Raw genomic sequence first — 23,121 nt, forward strand, 5'->3', positions numbered from 1 at the left:
TGTATAATATATGCATAGGCAATGTGAATTGTTTCAGATCCTCAAAGTTAATAGATATACCTTTTTGTATCGATTAGAGGCGTTTAAGACAAACCACAGAAGCCAGATTTTAGTTAGAGTGCAATTGATAACTGAAAAAATACTTTAATAGTATCGTATTGAGCTACAAAGAAAAAAATAACTTAATTATATGCTTTGGAGTTTCCATAGAGAACTTCGATTTCTACCTCTGCCCGACTTACCCTAAACACCAGCAAGCTTGACTAGTTTAAGAAGTCTGCCTTACCCCGGATGGGCATCGTTATTTTGCTGCTGTTTGCGAAACACGATGATTGTTAGTCGAACCGACTAACAAAGCACCTCCAGGGTTAAAAATAATCTTTCTCTCCCTAACATTCAAGTAAATATTAAGTGGCTTATGTTACTATAAGTAAGTTTGTTTTCAAAAGCCTTAGATCACCTTTTTGACCTTTTTCTTTTCGCCAATGATTCAAATGCCGGTTTGATTTGCATGAAGTTGTGGAAAGAGCTATTGCCACTACCTAGCAGCTTTTCGCTATCCAACGAATGTTGCATGCAACTCATAGTTTAATATAAATTTCACTTCCCTTCTCATGAGTTCTTGTATGCAGAAAATTTGCAACACTTGTCTACTGTGTAGAAATCACACTTTTACACACTCAAATATTTTCAGTTTGTGACTAACTGGCTGTTCGTTCGTTGTCTCTTACATAAAACGGGGAAGATCCTTTTTCGCCATGGCAATTGCAAATGCAACTGCAACATAAGTGTTTATTGTGCCTTTGCTTCGGTGCAATTGTTTTGGTGTATTTATGGAGGCTTCAGTAATTGTTAACTGAACGAAAACCAGTTTCACACCAGCTGAGGCAAATTAGCCTATGCATCGCACAGTAATATTTGCTGCTTTTATTTGTTTTTCTTTATATTACATTGCATAAGTGTAAAGGCGAAGAATCCCACTGCTATCCTAAGCATTCATTAAATCAGTAACTCATCGTTGTTACCAAGTTGAGACGACCGCAAGAGCGATCTAGGTTAGTGTGCTCGCTCTAGCCGAAGCTCGAGACTCACTTGAATTTCAATCGTTTTGTATAAGGTAGAGGGAGTCTGTATTTAACAGTATATTGGAAGACAAGACTTAGGCAGCATAGCCGCTGGGCTATATGTAAATATTATAATTGTTAATTTCGTCATAAATTTTTTTAGCCTAGCACTGTTTCTTAAAAATTCAATAAAATCTAACTCTGCAATATCCCAAAAATATCGATTGTTGTCTCAAAGCATGGAAAATATTTGATCGCATCGTGAGTTGATTGAATCCACAAAACGAAAACCGCTGAAAAAACTAAAGGCTATAATATTACATGGGAAATGGGTTTCCGTGATAAAAAACATTATGCCATGGTGGCTCCCCGATATAGAGGATTGTCCACGAATACGACGTTATAATCGTCGATACAGACATATAAGCTCAGTGAAAAATACTTTGTAACAGTAGATATGAGCATAACTGTAACCAAGTGAAATAATCATTGCATGACAACAAAAGCTAAGCACGCGAGTATGAATATGACTTAATTTTAAGCCGAAATATATGTACTTACGTACGTATTGTGTTTGTATTTGTATGTATAGCACTATTGTAGTAATAAACTCAACACTGTTTAATAGTGAAGGTGTAAATGATCGCATTTCTTTGTGCGCGCCTTAAATGAGTTGAACTAATTGCCAATTTAGTAGCGAATTAATTCCAAGAAAAATTGCCGACGGTTGTTTGATTGTTGCTACATTCAGCAGAAATGATTCATGCATATTTGACAAAAAGCATCAATACTGATTAATTGTACCATATACATATACTTAAGTATATATGTATGAATATGAATATATATTACCAGCCGCAAAGTGTATTTGAGCATTATGAATCTTTTAAGGCCGCCAGTATTTAACATTTAATTGGTTATTCCTTCAAAGTGCGTCTGTTGCATTGACTCAAACATATTGCATTTACACACAATTATACTTGTATATAACATAGCATAAGCACAGGCACACTTACTTTTAACTGCCTACCGCTTTAATTGTTTGAGTCTGTGTCTCAGTTTGTCGGCTTTCAACAGGTTGTACTCAGACGGCAATGATAAATGATACAAAATTAAAAACGCATATTGCTTTTAATATTTTATTTTTACTATTTCATCTTCTATTTAAACAATTACCCCCCTTTTCGCCGCATTTATGACTGTGAAGGGCAATGCGTGGTATTAACGTAAATTTTTTATTTTTTCGTTTGTTTGTGTGTGGAAAAGCAAGCGAAAATATACAAGCTAAAGCGCAAAAAGTAAGGACGTTTTTGGACACCGTTAGTTTTTTTATCGGCTTTGATATTTTTGAATAAATTTTTTCAACTCAAATGCTTACTTATGCATATTACATACATATATTACACCTAATAAATGCTAAAGAAAGTTTTGGTCCGTCGTTCACTTCGAATAAAGACATATTTTATATTGGTCGAAAAAGTATTTTCGTATTTCTAATCAAACTTCAACTTATTTTTTATGTTTATAATGAACTTTAATCAACCAAATATATACCATTTTGGTCGACCACTTTTGGCAATTTTTCCGCTAGAGACAGTATTCTATCAGTGTAAAACTTTTCTGGTTTCTCGGCGAAAAACTGTGACAAGTAATTTTCACATGCTTCTTTTGAAGCCAACTTTACTCCATTAAGGGAGTTCTGCATTGAACGAAACATATGGTAGGCCAATGATGCAAAGTCATAGGCTATGTGGTGGATGCATTAAACCTTACCAGCCAAACTCTCCCAGTTTTTGCCGAGTCATCAAAGATGTGTGTGGCCTAGAGTTGTCCGGATGGAAGACGAAGCCTTTTCCTTTCAATTCTAGCCGTTTCTCGATTGCTTGCCTCAATCTAATTAGTTGTTGACAGTAAAATGTAGAATCAATCGTGCGACTAGGCTGGAGCAGCTCATAGCGGATGACTCCTTGTCAATCCCACCAAACACTCAGCATAACCTTTCGATGCGTCAATCCATCGACCATTTTTTTGAGCTTCACCGCGCTTGAACCATGATCTCTTTCGCACATTATTGTCATATTTGAGCCACTTTTCGTCTCCTGTTACCTTTCGCTTCAGAAATGGTTTGATTTCATTTCGTTTCAGCAAAGAATGACAGATGTTAATTCGGTTCACTAAATTTTTCACAGACAATTCATGTGGTAGCCAAACATCAAGCTTCTTTTTGTTGCCAGCCTTTTTTAAATGGTTTGAAACCGTTTGATGATGAATGTTAAGTTCCTTAGCGATGTCATGGCTGCTTATGTGACGGTCCTGGTAAATATTTTCCATAATTTAATTTAAATATGAAAATCGAGGGCCGGAGACATGCCGATCGATTTGAGACGTCCACGGGAAGCATACTACATATAAACGCGTTCATACTGTGGATCACTCATGGTATGGACAGCATTTTTATCAAAAAGCAAGTCCAAAATATGCTTCGTGCCAGGCAAAATAAATGCAGAGATATACATTGAATTATTAGAAAACAAGCAACTTGATTTTGCTGGTGATTTATATGGTGATAAATGGTTTTTCGAGCAAGTCAATACACCGATCCATCTCGACAGGAAGACAAAAGCGTTCTTTAACTCTCGGAAAACTGTATTGCTAGAGTAGCCTGCCTTAGATCCAGATCTGAATACGATCGAGGATCTGTGGGGTATTCTTTCTGGCAAAGTTTATGCATCTTCCAAGCAATATGACAACAATATTACGAAATTCTTATATGCTTTAAAAAAAAAACTAGTGAAGTCAATATCCCACAGTGTCCACTTGGTGTTGTACATCAGCGTATCACAATCCCTTATTAAAAGATTCAATAATATTAATATTTTATAAATAAACACACATATAAATATTTTATTTGGAAATTTCGAAAACTATTTTTTTCTTAAGTAAGAAAATATTTGAATATAATTTTGTTGTTTAAAGTTTAGTTTTTTCAATTATAAAAGCCAAGAAATAACATCAACGTTCTTTCCTTTTAAAAACCTTTCCTTTTAAAAACATAAGCTTAAGGTTGCCAATACTAAATTCATTCGTACATTTTCTTATCATCATTTTCATCGCGCATCAGATATTCTCTGTAGTTATCACAAAGTGTTTGTGTGTAATTTTGTTGTTACCTCAGTGTAGACAAAAGACTTAAGCAGCATACCCGACATTCAGCAATAAGTATAGAGTCTGCGTTTTGTATACATGTAGTACTTATTTATACTAAGGAACCTTATTAATAAAGTAAAAAATAAAAATAAAAATAATTTATATTTAATAAGAATATAAAAATAATTAAAAAATTATTAATACAAAATATCAATTTTATACCAACTTAAACAGTTTATATTTTAAATATTAGTCAACGGCAAGTTAGTTAAAAATCAAAACAAAGCTAATCGAATGAACGTAAATCCGCCGGGCATTCAAATGGGCTATTTTTTATGAAACACTATGCATCATTTAAGATATGCCTCTCGTTAAATGTCCACTTTCCGACGTAAAATGCATCAGGTAAGTTTGTAAATATTGTGTAATTTCGGAATTTCCGCACGACTGCTGGCAACATTTTTCTATTTGTAAAAATTTGTTTGTTGTTTCTTCTCCTCTCCATGTGTGTTTTTTTTTGTAATTTACGGTTAGCCGCTGTTGGCTCTTTAATGTTTTCCATTTATTAGCAATGCACATCGCACATCAGTGCGCACACACAATTTGCACTATTTCTTCACGTAATTTGCGAAGACAACGCATGGTAAATACAAATCATATACAACATTAGCGCTATTGCAATTACACTGGGCGCTAGGTCGAGTGATCAACCCAGATGGATGGAGTCAAAACAAACCACAAAAATAAATAGTTAAAGCATGACAAGTGAAATAAAGTGCCTGAGTCGATCTGATCGGGCATTATAGCAATTTAAACTAGGGCTGACCACAGAGAGAAAATGCATAATGCTATTTTGAGAGTAATGTGAATTCTCTGGGTAAACGAAAAGTGTATCCTATATAAAAACAATGCTTTTGGCTATAAATAATAAATAATTGATTTAATTTTTTGTTGTTGAGTTGAATATGAGTTAGAAATATGGTAATTCGAAGAGAGGGTGATCTATAATTTGTGTCATTGGGAATCAAAGTAGGGAAAATCATGTATTCTGCCATCCCATAAATTGTGTATTTGTTATTTTTTTCGTCATATCTTAAAATGCTATATGAAAGCTACGATGCTATCTAATGGCATTCTTTTTTACTTTTCAAATTATAAAAATTCATTAATTTTTTTAAGCAATTACTTTATCACCCTAGTTCCACGAATCAAATAAATAAAAGTGATGAAAAATTATTTTTCTAAGCTTATCTGTAGTAAGCAAAAATGTGTGCACACCGACCGCCAGCAGTGTGATACTGGCAGCTTTAGCAAAGACCCACAGCATAATTGCTGTACCAGAAAGAAAAACGAAAAAAAAACTGAAGACATGAAATTACTTAAAAAGCGCATTGAAATGCCTGGCCAATTTTCGCACTCATTATTTCTCGCTTTATTATAACAATTTTCATTTCATTTCTGTTGGCAACTTTTTTCTCTCATGCGTCCATTGTATGAGTTCCCAACGCTTAATATTTTTCTCACACACATTTGCTGTTGCCGTACTTCTCTAAAACATAGTAGGAATTGTTGATACATATGTATATATGTATGTATGTGTTTAGTTTAACTTGTTTTGTTTTTACTTCGTCTTTTGGCCTAATCTGAGAGTGATCATTAGCACGTATTCGTTGTAGCACAGTGGGTCAGTGGCGCTAATGCTGCCCTCAACTCTAAGCATTGGTCAACGGTGTTGCCATTTACCCCGCATATAATTGTTATATTTCTGTGTCTATGTGTAAGTGTAAGTGGCGCTGTGCAATGCGAGAGCATAAGTACGCGGCGATCTACTCGTTCTTCAATTCAGTTTGTTAAACTTCGACCCATATATCAATATATTTGTATATGTGACATAAGTCTCTAGCATCAGTATAAATAATAGCACACATTAACTGGGTCAACACGGTCAACGTAATGAAAATGTCGAAAAACAAACATTTTTAAAAGACTCAAGTCACTCCAGTGCATATTTATGGCTTTGTCATATTTTTTTTTTTAGTTTGAACCCTAAATGGGTGTAAAGTGTAGTGTCATTAAGTTTGTGTATCAGTATATGAGTATGTTAAGATAACAATAACATTTTCATGGGAATTCCGCATTTTCGTTGCACTATTGTTATATAATCGACTTATATATGCAATGAGAAATAAGAGCTATAGGCGTCAACTAAAGGATTTTTGCTCTCATAACTACAATTATTACTGCGTTGAATTAATTTTTAGAATTCCAAAAGCACAAATCATTTTCGTGAAGCACTGACAATATTTCAAACCAGTATTTTACTAATACTTTTAACTTTTCCATTACATTAACTTCAATTTACTTGAATTTAGTAATCGTTATTCAATACCATCAGCAACTGGAGTATTTCGGCTCTAATTACAAAAAAGCAGCTTTCAAATTAACTTAAATTGCATACTTGCATGTTTAAATGCACATGAAGCTGTAGTATGTAGCTAAGATGAACCTCTCACGTTTCTTTGGCACTATGCATGCAGTGATCTCAGCAGACGAGTACACGAAAACCATGACAGTGCACTCAAAAGGAATAATACTAAGATGTTGTCATTGAAATCAAGTGTCAAGTATTGACTTTCATTTCGGAATGCGACCGAAGCACAGTAAAACTACTGATAAATGGTATATTTTAAAAATATTTACATGGTTCATGACTTGATTTATAGTTAGCAACACGTCAACATTAAGAAATTTACATAATCAGAACATCGCTAAAAGTTATTTCGGACTGTGCCACTGTGAGAATATTACATCGAAAACTAATTGATCCTTTATATCATACATAATTAGTAAGAGTATGTTTGTATGAAAATGGAAGATGGACGAAAGTACACACTTGGACTTTTAGAACTTGAAATCGAAAAATTTATTCTGAAAGTAAACCTGAATATTTTAGCTCCAATATATTTAAGAAATAAGACAAACATTTAAGGTAAGCGTTGCTAAGATCGCAAAATCAGGGCGTTCCTTGAAGAAATACTGCCCTGACTTTTCAGACCAATACAGTTATTATTGTTCTAGTTAGTGACCTGGATGCACTGTTTGAATCTCAGTTAGACAACGATTGGTAGTTAATACGACTAGTGCCATGAATTGTACCCTTGGAAGTTCTTGCAATAAAACTTATAATGGCTAAATAAACTTTTCAAACTCACACGAGCTGGCATATCGTGCTCGTCCGAATAGATGAAAACCCTCCAACTCCGAAAGTATTCGACGCAGTACCCGCCGGGGCGAGCATAGGAAGAGGAAGACCTCAACTCCGTTGGCGACACTTCGTGTCTCGAATTGGCGCCAAATTGCGAAAAGAAGAAACGACTAGCGCGCTGTTGTTAGCTCGGCTATAACCGCATAAGCGGTGTATACGCCAGTAAAGAAAAAGAAGAAGGATAAAAAGGTCATCTACCATAAATGTCAAACAACATGACTGACCCAATGTTTTATTTATTTGTTTTTCAAGGACACAATTCTCTTCTTTAATTGTTGTTTATCTCAAACAAGCGTAGAGATGGAGGGATTACAAATTTTTCTCATATTTACAACAAAACACAGCAAAACAGTCAAAAACACGTCATGTAATGGATAATTACTTGTTTCAACTTTTGAAAAAAAAAAATGCCAATTCGAATCACTTGGTTGACCTCGCCCTTCAAGTGCTTCATAGCAACATAGTTTTGCGCGGCCTTATACTTGTAGGTTGGGATGGGCTAAGTGACGAAGGGCGCAGACGAATTGGTAACTTAAGATTTGAAGCTCAAGCTGAAGATGCCATCGAGGCATTTAAGATGCCATTGTGCATAACGCAGCGTTAAAAAAGCTTGTCTCCAGCGAGTAAACAAAAGTGCAATTGGGGATTGATGCAAGAAAACCGAAAGTGGTGGAAATATAAAACTTTAAACTTTTTTTTGTACGTAAGCAATTGTTTTAATTTGCTTTGTTGTTGTAAGAGTACTTGATGGTTGTTTTGCGAAAGTGTGAGTGCTATTGTATGTCTGTATCGCATTATTTTGAGCCATGCAATGGGTTCAAATATTCCGCTGTGAGCCGGTGAACTGTTGTCGGCACGCTGCCAACAGTGGCATTTTTTGATATTTTTTATTTCTTTAAAGTTATATTTTTTTGTCGCATATTTTATTGTCTACACTTTATGGTTATTATTACACGTGCAGATGCTACTAAAGGCGGTAAGTGATGCTTGCGCCATGAGCAGTTTGTAGCACCAGCAGCAAGTGAGCAGACTTTGATTTAACGACCTCTGGGCTGCTGTCAGTGACGGCACTTTTCCTTGGTTCGTTAAGTTCGTCTGACTGAAAGATTTAGCCTGCTGGTTAGCTTACTTACTTGGTTGGTTGATTTGAGAAATGTGGTTAGCCTGCCAGTTTGACATAATATCCCCAATTCGTAGCAAGTTAAGAGTGGAACGTATACTTATGTAGCATTGTGTGCAAATTTAATAGCATCACAGCAGTTGGTATATTTTTTTTGTTATTACAGTAACAATTAAAATTTTAAATTGTATCCAAAGAAGAAGTATTTCGTGTTGAATTCTATAAAACGTTAATCTCTTAGACGCAAATAGTCATATTAAAATGTTTTTATTCTCGTCTCAGTGATTTCGTTTCAAAGGCCGTTCTCTTGAGATCCGAAGGAGGAAAAAAGGAGGGGCCTGATCTCAATTCCAATTCGGTCGAGCCAACTACAGAACTTTCAAATGAACAAATTTTCATGAATGGTATGTTTTAGATATTCAATCGATTTCCTTAGAGGTACAGCTATTTCGATTACCGTTATTTTATACTCAGCCGAAATAGTTTTGTGGATTTTTAGAGTTTTCGTTCATAACAGACTCTTTTGAACGTCCATTGCGTTTATCATCTTAGGTTTTTATTGACGATTGACTTTGGTTTAATCTAATATTTAGGAAAAAGGTGGTGTACATTTCTTCTGTTGTTTATTATTTCATCAGATTTAAACCCTTTTAAGTTAGTTTCTGAGCTATTCTATGGTCTGATATCATGTCAATAAGAATAGGTATAGGCATCTGTAACGCGATTTCTTACAAATTTTAGAAGTTAGATCAAAGAATGTTGTAACAATGTTGTGCTTTCTAAATAAACAAAAAAATTCCATACCTCATCGTTCCACTGTTATTGAAAGAATACGATATAATACAATCCTGCTTAATTGCATGAAAAATTAACCAAATGAAGGGGAAAGTTAATATCTTTGTTATGCATACCTACTGTAAAGGAAATATGAAATGAGAATTATGAATTGAAGATTTCATGCAAACCACATTATTACTCTTGGCGTTAGCGCCCTTGTGATTTCTTCTTTATTAGCCATCAAAGTCTGCACTTTCGTAACATTAAAACTTTCTCGACTCTTGCAGATGGGCTGTTATGGAAGCTACGTATTCCTAGTTAATAGCTTTTTCTCTCTTTTGGAAGCTAAGCCAAAATTTGCTACAGCTGTGTACATGCTTACTACGTGCTGCCAGCCAGCGATGTTGTCATCTTCGTGTACAAACCGGGAATACAACATGGACCAGCAGCATCACCGCGACTTGCTCTCAGCTGTTCATTGTTTTCAAGTGGCCTAACAACTTTTACCCCGCATACGTCACATTTGATGTGGCTACGGCAAGGAGCGCGGTGCGCGACACTACCCAAGCAGTAGACATGGCTAGCAAGAGGCACTGAACTGTTATTGTTGTAGCAAATGCGTTGAAGAAGCCGCATAGGAAACTGTAAAATCATCAAAATTTGTTGTTGTGATCACATACAAACAACAGTCGTTCGCACACTAGCGATGCCGACTCATCCATGCCGGCTGCTGTTGCAACTATTATTAGTTGCAGTTGCTGCAACAACTAACATTACCGTCGCTGCAGGTGATTTCTTGATGTTTGTAGTCGCAAGTCGGCACTTTTTCCATGTCGTCAAGCATTAACGATTGCGTCTCGCCAGCGTTGCGGTGGATTGCAACGTTTCAACGTATCATCGCTGGTTTCCTGTATTCTTATGTAATATTTATTTGCCATTTCGAGTTGTTGGGACCTAAAGTTGATAATTGGTTGAAAAAGTAGTACAATCACATTACACTCAACTACATGTTCGCCATAACAATTGTCATCTTGGTTTTTTTCGACAGCATCGCCTTATTCATCGTCATCCTTTATGTTGCTTCTGTTTGTCGTTAGCTTGTAACCCAATTGACAATGTTGTGCCAATTACTGAGTGGCTGAGCAGTTTGTTAATCATTTATTGAATTGGTTTCCTGAAAATGCATAAAGGAGAGAGTTGTTTAGAGAATAATGCAAAACTAAATACATATATAATAAGCAAACATTTTAAGTATTGTTGGCCACTTATTTAGTTTACGCATGAACTTGAAAGTTCCAGAAGTCCCTGACGAAGATGAAACGTATCATATGATACATATGGATATGGTATTATTACTGATTCCTTTGCGATTTACTAATCGATATAGAAAAAACTTGATTTCATGTGGCTGAACCCATTAAACCTTAGTCCTAGGTAATCCAGCGAAATTCATATATCTGATTCATTTAAAATTGACCTACCATATGTGCAGGGTTTTTAAATAAGTGTGAAATGATTTCTTTTCAAAAAAAAAAAACACTAATTGTTAAGGAAATTTAAATGTTTTTTATTTAGTGTGAACTACAATCGATATAATTAAGTTCAGAAAAGAACACCATTCAAATGGTCTCCACGACTTCTTTTGCCGGAACGAATTCGATGAACCCAATTTTCGAGTGCTTTTCTACTAAATGAAGTCGTATGGCACGTTCAATATTGGCTTTTAAAGCTTGTTGATAGTCTGGTTTATTGCTTAAGACCAATGACTTCGAATAACTCAACAAGAAGTAGTCTAATTGTGTTAAATCACAACTTCTTGGAGGGCATTCAATGTCACAATTTCTTGAAATAATCGAATCTTAAAAATTTTCTCGCAATAATTCGGTTATTACATGTGCTGTGTGACACGTAGCCTTGTCTTGTTGGAATCAGATGTTATCAAGATGAACTTGCGGCCATAAAAAGTTTGTTATCAATGATCTATACCGCCCTCCAAAGTGAGCTTATTCGGAGAAGATGATTTAAAAAAAAATTGTATCGTTTTCAAGTGATTCCAAGACAAAATCAGCAAATTCATGCAAGTCCAAATCCTCTCTCATAATCCGACAGGTTGTGGTTTGAGACAGTACCAATTCTTGAGAACGTTTTGGAATCAACAAATTGCGGTCTTAAGCATCATTTTGTTTGTTTTTAAGAACAGAATAATTAAATTCGGAAATTCCTTTTTTACTTTTATTGGTCAATTTTAATATGTAAAGAATTGAATTTTCACAGAGGATACGCACTCTTGTGTGCAATCGATTACTTTTCAATTTCCTATAAGTCCTACACAGCGTAGTCAGCGCAAAACTCGTTCGATTTTATATAAATATTTCCTATTTTTGTTTTATGTGTATACATATCTACAAGTATATATGTATATCTACATATGTATTTGTCAATTGACTGCTTTCCATTTTATAGTTCGGACCTTGGTGGTGTGTTGAAAATATTTTACGTTTGCTACGTATGTACTATATGCGAGTTTCCACAGTTACTATTACTACCATACAGGATATGTATGAAAGGAAAAGTATTGGGGCAAAGTGCATGTAATAGCAAAAAAGGTTATTTTTAGTGGAAGAAAGAAAAATTAGTGGCTATATTCAAATACATATTAGGAAAAAAATAAATACTGGGAAAGTAAAGCATTAATATGTATCTATAATTATGATGTTAAGTAAGTATGAGTTCATATAAACATAAAAAATAAATGAAATAGATTTGCATACTCAACAAGCGGCGAAGTGTTCAGATGAGCAAGATTGTTGACAGTACTGCCCACAGGCTAAACGTTTTTGAGGCCTCAATTGAAACAACAAATGCACGCTTAGCCAGAGTAACGCGATAATTCTCCAAACAATAATCAACAACATGATGATCGAGTTGCTGCTGAATTGGTGTAAAAGTAACAGCCGAAGAGACGAAATTACCGAAAAACGCTTGCAGGTCGAGCATCGCTTTTGGTGCTGTTGGCTGTTTCTTTGTTTGTTTGTGGGGTCACACGTTTGTCTGTTGCTTTGGTTGAACGTTGATTTCGTCTCTTGATCGTTTTGGTTGCTTCGCTCGTTGCTTGCCTCCGACGCATACGCTCGGCTAGCTTTGGTCGCATTGCGACTACAACAACTGCAGCAAAGTCCACTCTAGTGTCACAAGCATTGGTGCGCTTCGTTGAGTAAGTATAAAGAGGCCTCACTGGGCAACGTTAAAGCATTCAGTCGTTGGTTCCCTACAAGCAAACAACTAAATTTATTTTTAATTTAAGTTTTACTTTCTCCCCACACAAAACTCACAACTATGAACTCCTTCTCCGTGGTAAGTATTAAAGTGATGAACAAAACACACTACAACAAATGATGAAAAGGATACTTCACTAAAATTTATGGATAAAGTCGCTGCCTCAAACTTTCAAATGTGGATTAATTGCGCCTTTTTCCTTCTTCCAATTTGTTTCTTGCAGTTCTTGGTGTTCGCTTTGGCAGCACTGGTCGTTGCGGAACCACCATCAGGATATAATTATCCCAGAGGCGGCGGTGGCGGCGGTTCGTTCGGTGGCTGGTGGCGGCTCCTTAGGAGGCGGCGGCGGTGGCTACCAAGCCGTAAGTGGCGGCTTCCAGACTTCCGAAGGCCAAAATGTCGATCCTCAGCTGTTGGAACAAGTACGTCAAATTCTACTCAATGAGGAGAGCAAATCCGGCGGCGGCGGCGGTGGTGGTGGCGGTGGTGGCTACCCATCTGGCTCGTATGGTCCACCATCCGGCTCATATGGCCCACCTTCATCGTCTTATGGTGTGCCCGGTTTCGGTGGTGGCGGCCGTGTTGTCGGCATTGATTTGGAAGGTGTGCGTCAGGCTATCCAGGTGGCGCAATTCGCTCAGCAGAGCACGCAAGCCGGCGGTGGTGGCTTCGGCGGCTACCCCAGCGCACCCTCTGGCTCGTATGGTGCTCCATCGAGACCAAGCGGCAGTTATGGCGCGCCTTTCTAAGGTGTATGCGTGCGTCGACTTAAATACATTTAAATACTAGATATATAAAAAATCTTGTGCCTGTGACCATGTAGATGAGTAGAAGGAGCGGAATGAAAGAAGCCAAGCATAAAAATATAAATTAAATGTAGACCACGATCCTCAGCCAATACACCAATCGATGAGACAATAAATCAAACAACATGCTGCCAAATAAATGAAATTGAAGTTGAAAATGAAAATGAAGATGACGATAAGCGATACATGATGAAGACGATGAGGGCGATTTGAGGCATTGATTGCGATGAGGCATAAATTGAAAGTGAAAGCGGTTTAAAAATAACTTACAACTACAGTAATGCCAGTAACAACAATAATGCCACTCAATGGATAATTCGATGATCACGGAGGAAGCGACATTAACAATAACAACCAAACAGCAACAATCAAATAACAACGAATTCTGCAACATTGTTGCCATTTTCGTTGCTGTCGTTGAATGTGTCAAACATGTGTTGTACAGAGACATGTAGAGTATGATAATATCTACTCATTTTTCTTATTTCGATTTCGCACTGTCACCCGCATCCACCTAGCACCGCCAAGCGCAACGGACAATCGCGAACAACATAATTGGAGCGACATTGTACGCGCCGTACTTTGCTCTGCAGCGACCTGTGCCAAAAATATACAACAACAACTTGTAGGGAACTTATAATTCCACTGCAACACCGAACATCAACAACCAATCAACCAGCACCAATCCACTGCACCGCAACCAACGAACGGCTGCCGTTGTGTCGTTGTCATCGTCGGCGGCGGTGCAGTAACAAGCGGTGTATGGTGTGGTGGGCCATCAGTGATATTTCGTTTTCATTTTCATGCGATCTCGCTCTTTCAATATCCAATACCCCACTATCTCCAAGGTATTTTCAACAAGCTATCCTTTATAACCCCCGCTGTTTCAACATATCCACCAAAAAGAACACATATTCCATTTTCCAACTTTTTGGTGGGTGTGTTTTGTTGAGTTTATTTTTTTATTTTTCTTGTAAATAGTTTTGAATTTTTTTGTTTGTTTGTGTAAACAACAACAGTAACAGCAAAAAAAAACAAAAAATGTTATAACGCATCACTAGATTGTAAGTGTTTTTATTTGTATATGAAACAAACAAGGAAACAACAAAAAAATATGAAAACAATAAAAAAATAGTAAATTTTGTCACCGTTAAATTTGCAATTTCTTTTATTTAATCTAATTATAAACCAGAATTATTACAGAATGCAGGAAGATGGTTCCGAAGTATCCCACCGTTTGTCTAAGACACAGATTTCCATTAACGCATCAGCTGATTTTTGTTTTTCATTTTCCATACTCATCTAGAAAACGTTTAAAATTTCTTTTCGACAATTGTTTTTCTTAGCTTGTGCCCAAAATTAATTTTTTTCGTTTTGAAAGCTGTTTCTAGTTTCAATTTGCCGTCATTGTTGTAGTTGTTAAAAGCTACATTTTTTTTTTGCTAAAAGCGTCCGTATTTTTACGCACTCTTTGGGCGCATTTTTTATCAGTTTTCAATCTACCGATAAAACTACAACCAAAAAATCAAAATAAACCAACTCTAATCCACGTCTTGTTAGCTTTTTTAAATAAAAAACGTCAATTGCTTAGTCATTCATGCCTCTTCAGCAACATAAGTATACATACATAACTACGTATGAGGCCATGCATGAGAATACCACAAAAAAGTGCAAGAAGTACCGACTTTGTACTCCTTATTTGCGGTTGATATGCCACACTCATTAGTTTGTATATAATATTGTAAATATACTTGTATGTACTCGTATTTAGTTTTCGCCAAGTGGTTAAGCAAAACTGAAAGAAATTGATGTCTGTGGCACAATTTGGTTTATTACTGTTATAATGGTTACTCAGTTAGTTTTTCTACTTTTGTTGTTTTCTTATGAAATATATTGCTTTGTACTTTAATAATGGGGCATTATGGTAAGTCTGGTTTGGCTGGGCAGCGTACCCATGAGCATACAACGGTTATGAGCAGACATACGTATATAATCTTGCCTGCATGTGGAATGTTACGGCAGTAATTAACCCAGCTACCCAGTTGGCTTAGTGAGCAAACATATATTTAAACTTACGTACTATGTGAGTATGTGTATACTCGGAATTCGTAGCCAAATGGTGTTATCAGCCAAAATGTGCAAGTATACATATATGTACATCATTTTATTTATATTTATATCAGTCATGTAGGCCATTCATTTTGCCAACTTCAATCCAATGCTTTTGCCCATATTTTTATAAGTAATAAATCTTTATAAAAATAACATGTAGAGGAACTTATATATTTTTACAAATAGGAATAGCATATTTAAATTTTATAACAACTATTGATACAAATTTGGATGTAATGACTCACTCAAACATTGTCAGAAATTATAACTGATTTATTGCTATTTTTTTAAATCCGAATTCCTTTTTAACAATCTTCAAGTCGAGGTAAAAATATGAAAATGAGATGTACAATTTCCTTTTCAGGAAAATTCAAAAATTGCATCCAAAAGCTCTGAAGCAGTTCGAAGGTTGAGCGGAGTGGAATACGCTTTAAAGCTACTCTGGAGTTGTGCCCCCGATTGGTGAATAATTCCCAATGTATGGATACTTACACTATTCTATATAGAAACGTTGAGTTATAAATGATATTGTAGTTATAAGAAGTCTAGTTAAAGGCGCTCAACCTAAATGCTAAAATCTATCAGGATTTTGCCGATGAGCAGATCAATAAACTGTATTTCCTCTTAAACCATGATATAATTTTAATTTATTTTATGAATCGATGTATGTAAATACCATTTATTTAGTTCTATACCACAAGCCATTCATTGTGTTCTACATAATTAGATAATCGCAAAACAAATACGCAAGACAAGATTTGCTCAAAAATACGCAATAGAATGAGAGAATGAAAATTGATGCAACTAACTATTAAAAATCAAAACCGAAATTTAATTGAAACGAAATTGCCAACATTTGTATATAGTACTACGAAATTTTTATGATGAACAATAACTCCGACGACCTTATTCTAGTTCAAATAATTTATCACGTTCTTGGTTTGCAAATTAATTTACCGATTTCTGTTCACTATGCATAAAAAACTGATGTGATCTCGCAAAAATGCTGTTGTGTATTTTCATTGAAAATGAATGTGTATGCACCTTCATATAAAAAAATTGTTTAATTATGAAATATATGCAATCGGTTCTTTAAAATATTCCTTATACTGACCTTAATATTACGATATATTATTATATAATAATAAGCAAAATTGATGCTGATAGAAAAAAATAATAGATAATTTATCGTCTGAAAGAAATTCCATAATGCTTTTAAATGAAAAAAACTATCGAAAGCAGACACAAAAGTTTAGCAATATTCATTTTAACTCTAATTCACAAAGACAAATCTGAACTATAAGAGATATTTTTGGTAAAGTTTTCATAATAAGTGTTTTAAGGTCGAATTTGACTCTTGTGGCATAGACCTAACGAGTTACAACGTGTTTCCATCCAATTTCTTTCAATGTATAGCAGTTTTTGGTAGTCGAGACTTACTAGATTTGGAAAACTGATATCAAGATAATTCCATGGCGTATGAGTAATAACAAACAAACAATTTTTAAGCAATAGTGCTCGTATATTTATAGGCATTTTTTATAAAGAGTGGCTTATAGTAAGTTGGTTAAATGAATCGTTGGAGTAAAAAAGTGAAATAAATCATATCTTACAAACTAACCCAAATCATTCTCAGAGAGTAATGCGGGGATCTTTTGATGATAGTGGACATGTCAATTGGGCGATTATTTAGTATTTTTATATGATAATAGATTTTTTAAGCAAGAATGGACAAGGACAGAATAAATAACCACTAAAAATTATTTATTTTTACCTTAACCATCCTATACCCTGAATTTCGTAAAAGCTTATTTCATCTCTTTCTCCATACTGTTCAAATAATTAAAAAAATATTTAACTAGAATGGTAACTCAATACAAAATAGCTTTCTTGGAGATTGATTTATAGGACCCCAAGTCAATTTACAAAAAAGAAAAATTTCGACATTTTATTATTAGTTTTATTAAAAGCTTAATTATTTTTGCCGGAAGCCGACAAAACAGAGAAACAATTTTTTGATTAAATTTCCAACATTCCAATACACCTTCTTAGATATCAAAAGCTGTTTATAGTCCTCTGAAGGTATCCTAAATGATCTGCTTTGGCACATTTATGACTTTTTGTACGCAAAATTTTTTAGTTGCAATAGGCATTTTTGTTATTGCACGTTGTTGCATTCACAGTTGCCGGCTACTTAATACAAGTTTGTAGCAAAATATGCAATTTGTAATGGCTGCAGTGCGGCGGCCTATAAAAACAACATCAACGGAATGCTGAGCAATGACGCGATCGGCTGCTGCCATATGTTCAGACAATTATTGCAATGAATATACATACATATGGGTAGCTGTTGCTAACATTTTCGGCCCCTTTTTTGGTGCGAGACCCGAAGCTTCTTCGGCTTACCGTAGCATCATCGTTGTCATCTTTTGCGGTCGCCAAAAGTGAAAGGATTTTGATTTTATTGCCGAATTTTGTTATTTTAATGTTTCAGGTATTTTGCGCTGCTTACATTTTACAATTGCAGACTTTTAAGAAATCATTAATTTTTATTGTTTTGGTTTTTATTGTAACTGAACTCTGGCGCAGAAGCGCTTGTACACTTGCACGTATGTATGTCTGCAGGTTACATATGTATATGTATGTATGTACATATGTTATGTGGTATAAAATATAAATGTAATCGCTTTATTCTTTTTGTAATCATCCTGGCGGCTTGCAGCTGCAAATACATACCATAAATGAAACGAGATCGAAGCTGAAATCGAAGTTGAATGCAGCTCTGCAGCGATTTGTTGCTGTGCGAAATGTTGCGTGAAAAAATATTGCTGGTAGTAGAGGCAAAGTACATTGTTTGTATGTATGTGAATTTTTGCTTGATTAAGCTGTTCTAAATCTTTCGAATAATCCTGTAAGATCATACTTTGTAGTGAAACACCAAAACACAAGAATTTATTCAAGATACCAATTTCCTGATTTAAAATAGACTATTTGGGAAAATACCGAGTTTGTACCAGTTATGAAACGATTCATCATAATTTATTTTTTTTTTAATGCCAAACTTTTGGCAGATGCATTTGTGGTGGCGATGTCGAATGTGTAAGCAAGCCGATACGCTTTCATGGTAAGATAACATTTTTTTCTTCGCCAAATTGAGGAGTTTTTCACAATTCAGCGTCAAATTGACCCATAGTGTTTCTCCTAGTAGATAATGTAGCTTAGAACGTGTGAACTCTAAAAAAATCACAAACTTTGCCTTTTTCGGAGGAGGCTTGCAGGGCGAAGACCACTGTTTCGACTTGTTTTTAGTTTCTGGTGTGTATCTAAACCACAAATGAACACTGTTTGGCCTTGAGATTTATTTATCGTCATTGAAAAACCTAAACGAACTGGAAATTGTAGCTCCTGAAGGGTATCATAGAACCCGATGGTATCATTGGAATACGTGGCAACAGGACCACTTCACCTTTAAACTTTTCAGATAATATGATTGCTTCAAGAATATTTTCGGTGATCTTTTTGATAGCTAAACTCGCACCATTGCATAATCGAGGTGGATTCAAATTACGCAGGAGAAAAACAGGTGAACCATTCTTTAACTGAAGATTATGTGGTGGCATTCCGGGTATATCTAGTGAATTTCAAAATTCAATTGGAAAACATACACTTTCATTTTCATTAAGAACAGTATGGATTGATTTCAAATACATCAGATCGCCTGGTAACAACTGTTGTATTTGGAAGTTAATTTCGTCAACATCAACATTCTTGGCTGCCAAAATAGCCCGTTCACTGAGCCAGTTATGATTCAAGTGCTCTGTATATTCGGAAAAATACTCTGAATCAATTCATTTTTTTCCTCAAGAGCAGTGCATAAATTATCTGGCAGTTTAATCCTCTGTCAACACGCTTGCGTCGTGCCTATCTGCTTTGTGCATTGTTGTGGCCTTTGTCAATTATTTGACAGTCACAATTATCCATTAGCTCCAAAATATTTTAACAGATGACGTTAACTGTTGGCTGATTCAATAGATGGCGCTATGCTAAAAACACAAATTTAATAGCATAATAATTACGTATTACTGAAACTAAGGTGTAACCTAAATTTCTTTTGTATTTGAATATTAAAATAATTAGTGATTATGCTATTAAATTGTAGCTATATAAAACGTTTGTATTTTTAACATGGCGGCATCTGTTGACTCAATCAAATCAATAATTAGCGCCATCTGTTAGTTTATTATAAACGTTCTCTGCTACAGCGGTCCGACATCGGAAGTCCTGACAAAATGAATAACGCCAATTCAGTGAACTTTTTCCGAAGGGTAGTGTAATTGACATATAGATGGCGCTAAGAAATATAACTTCTTAACTATTATAGGAGAAACTGAATACCGGATACTGTTTGTTATTAATTCGGCTTTTCACAATATTTACCGTCAGAAATTTAATTTATGCATAAAATATTCTCTAAATTAATATAGTTACCAGCCAATACTTCTAATTGTGTTATTTATCCCTCCAGCTTCCTCAAAAATTGGCGCATTAGTAGGTAAATATACTTAAGTTCAAATAATAAAGTTTCAGTTAGTGAACGTAGAAGTTAGTGGAACTTTCCCTAATCAGATAATCTTATATGTTGTAGTAATCCTAGGCCAGCTATCAAATTTAAATGAGCAGCTAAATACCTCAGCTCCAATATGTTATTGACATTCTAACAATATAATTTATGACTGAATCACATCATGCAGATTTCTTCATTGTGACCACAACAATCGCATTCCTACATATATACACAAAGCATTCAGGTGTCGCTAACCCCAGCTTCCCTTGTATGGGATACAAACAATTTTGTGCCAGCAATTCTCTTCTGACTATCATTAGCTTTACGTAGTAAAAGCACACGTTTAATACAGACAAAGCAAATTATTCGTATACTCGAGTAGAGCTTTCATTCATAAAGCCCAGCTGATGGCATTTTGGCGCCATTAATTTGCCGCTTCGGTCTTGAGTTCGTTAGGTACGCAGCATCCTTGTGCTGCTGTGGCGAGTGAATAGCAAATCAGTCGAAGACAGACGATTGAATATACTGGAAGTGCTTGAAGTTTTACGCGCCCTGACTAGAACGACAAAGCCTCTACGCTTCTGTGTGATTGAACAAAGTACGTGTAGGTGTTTTACTAAGCCGAAGATCAGCCAAACAAATTGCGCCAAATAAAAGATAACCATAACTGAGGCCATAGTCAGTTGCGATATTCGCACGCATGTGATTTTTGTAGAGAGGCACGGAAGTGAAATAAATAATAATAGCAGTCAAATAAAAAATGCAACGAATTTTGGCACATCACTCATACGCAATGTCGTACCGCGTGCCGTGCGAAGCGTGAGAACGCGCGTTTTGTTTGCTTACCATGTCCATCCACTAAAGACGCCACAAGACATTTGTCAGCCTTTGGCGCCACACGAAATTAAGACAAATCGCGAGTGGTGTGGAGTTAACTGTGAAGTGAGTCGAGGCAGAGGCATAGGCGGCAAGGCTGGCGGCGTCAACGACCGCAACATTACAAGTAAGGGTTAGATTGTGTTAGGGTGGTGTATGACGCGTGATTTGGTATGTGTGTATAACATTGCTTATTTAACTGAATTAAAGCTGTGATTTTTGTTGGAGTCTTTTTTTCGGCAAGGGGTGCCTGACCATTTAGCGGAACTGCGTGCCTTTTGTATTTATTTCGGTTTCAGTTGGGGGAAACAATTTTGCCACGTCTTCTTTGACTTGCTCATTCACGCGTTTTTGTTGATTGATGTGTGTACTGCTTTATTCGAAATATTTTTATTTGCCCGTACGCCATTGCCAAGACACACTGAAACGAAATTGTCTTCGCTTTCTATACTCGTCTACTGTTTACTTCAATTGTTCGTTTGCTCTGTATAAGCTATTCAATTATTTCCGAGATTGTAAATGCTGGTGATGGGAAGACGGCTGCATTAGCTAAACAAACAAGAACTTAAATTGCTTCAAACGTAGAGTGAAAGTGTGTGCGAAAGCGATTGTCGCTTTGTGTGTGTTTGCGAAAAGAAAATAATACGTTTAAAAGCATTGTAGCATGAATGCGTGACCTCATCGAAAATAATAATTTATTGTTGCCATAAATTTTATAATATGTTTACATATATATTTGCAGTTGTTTGGCCGAACACCTCACGGAGGTGTCGGAATTACTCTAAAATGCCTGATCATCGCATGCAAAACTTTAGCATTTTAGGAATTTACTCGGAGGTTTGACTTGAAACCCCATTCATTGTTTTATATTTTACTATGACGGGGTTTTCAACCATCTAGCTATCACACGTTGACCACAAAACTACAATTTTCAAATGTCTATTTGCACACCCATTATTTGATTCTTTATGAAACCATATTTTTAGTGTTCAACAATGGCTTACTAAGCGCGTGCCGTACGTGCGGAGCTGCTCGAATTGCTTAATGTGCGAATGTACGTAGATATAGTTTTAGCTTTGAAAATTGTTTTAAATTTCATTCGCACTTACTGTTTTCAGATCAGAGTGATATGTTTTCTATTCAAAAAACATGCTAATCGCTGATAAAATTCAAAAGATTTTTATTTAATGTGAAGTACAATCGATGCAATTAAGTTCTGAACATAACATCACTCAAATGGCCTTCACGACTTCTTTTGGAGAAACGAATTTGATGAATCTAATTTCGAGCTCCTTTCCACTAAATCAAGTCGTATGTCATGAATAGCGCGTTCAATATTGACTTCTAAGGCTTGCAGAGAGTCCGGTTTATTGCTAAAGACCAATGACTTCAAATATCACCACAAGAAGTAGTCTAATGGTTTTGAATCACAACTTCTTGAAGGCCATTCAATGTCACAATTGCTTGAAATAATCAAATCTCCAAACTTTTCTCGCAACACTTCGGTTGTTACACATGCTGTGTGGCACGTAGCCTCCTCTTGTTGGAACTAGATGAATATTGAAATACTTTTGTAAATATTTCTAATTTTCCACACTTTTTTAATATATTTTATTTTTAATTTATATATTTGTAACTTATTGAATTTTCAAGATATTCCATTTTCATTGTTGCCCTGACAAAAAATTATCTACCCATAGCAAAAACACTCACCCATTCAATATATACAATATTTATAAGCGTGTGTGTTGCCAAAGTTTCTCCAAAGGCTCTCTTGTGTTGCAGTGGTTGGAGCAATTTGTTATTTTATACACGGCATAATTACCTGTTGGCTGCTCACTCCACCTACACCTAATTTATCTCCATTATTTTAACCACTTCTTAGTTATTTTGCAGCTGAGCTTCCGCCATTAGTAACGGAAGTACTGCCTCACAGTGTTGGTTTTTTCTTTCGGTCAGTTACAAAAGCTTTACTGTTGTCGTTATTAATATTTATGTTCAGATTTTTGTTTGAAGGTCATGCAACCAATTTCAACACCGGACGTGCGCATACACTTCCATTTATATTTAATGATTAAAAAAATATATTAATATTTTAGTATTTACTATATTAA

At 35.6% G+C, this 23,121-nt stretch overlaps 1 protein-coding gene and 1 pseudogene across 4 annotated transcripts in view; one reads left to right on the forward strand and one right to left on the reverse strand.

Moving 5' to 3' along the window:
* The window catches only part of LOC120766809 (dystrophin, isoforms A/C/F/G/H), a 776,746-nt gene that overhangs the window by 309,024 nt on the left and 444,601 nt on the right, over positions 1 to 23,121 (reverse strand). The gene's annotated exons all lie outside the window — the stretch shown is intronic.
* LOC120766834 lies at positions 12,710 to 13,398 on the forward strand (annotated as a pseudogene).

Source organism: Bactrocera tryoni, chromosome 1, assembly GCF_016617805.1.
Source record: "Bactrocera tryoni isolate S06 chromosome 1, CSIRO_BtryS06_freeze2, whole genome shotgun sequence".
NCBI classification, from domain to species: domain Eukaryota; kingdom Metazoa; phylum Arthropoda; class Insecta; order Diptera; family Tephritidae; genus Bactrocera; species Bactrocera tryoni.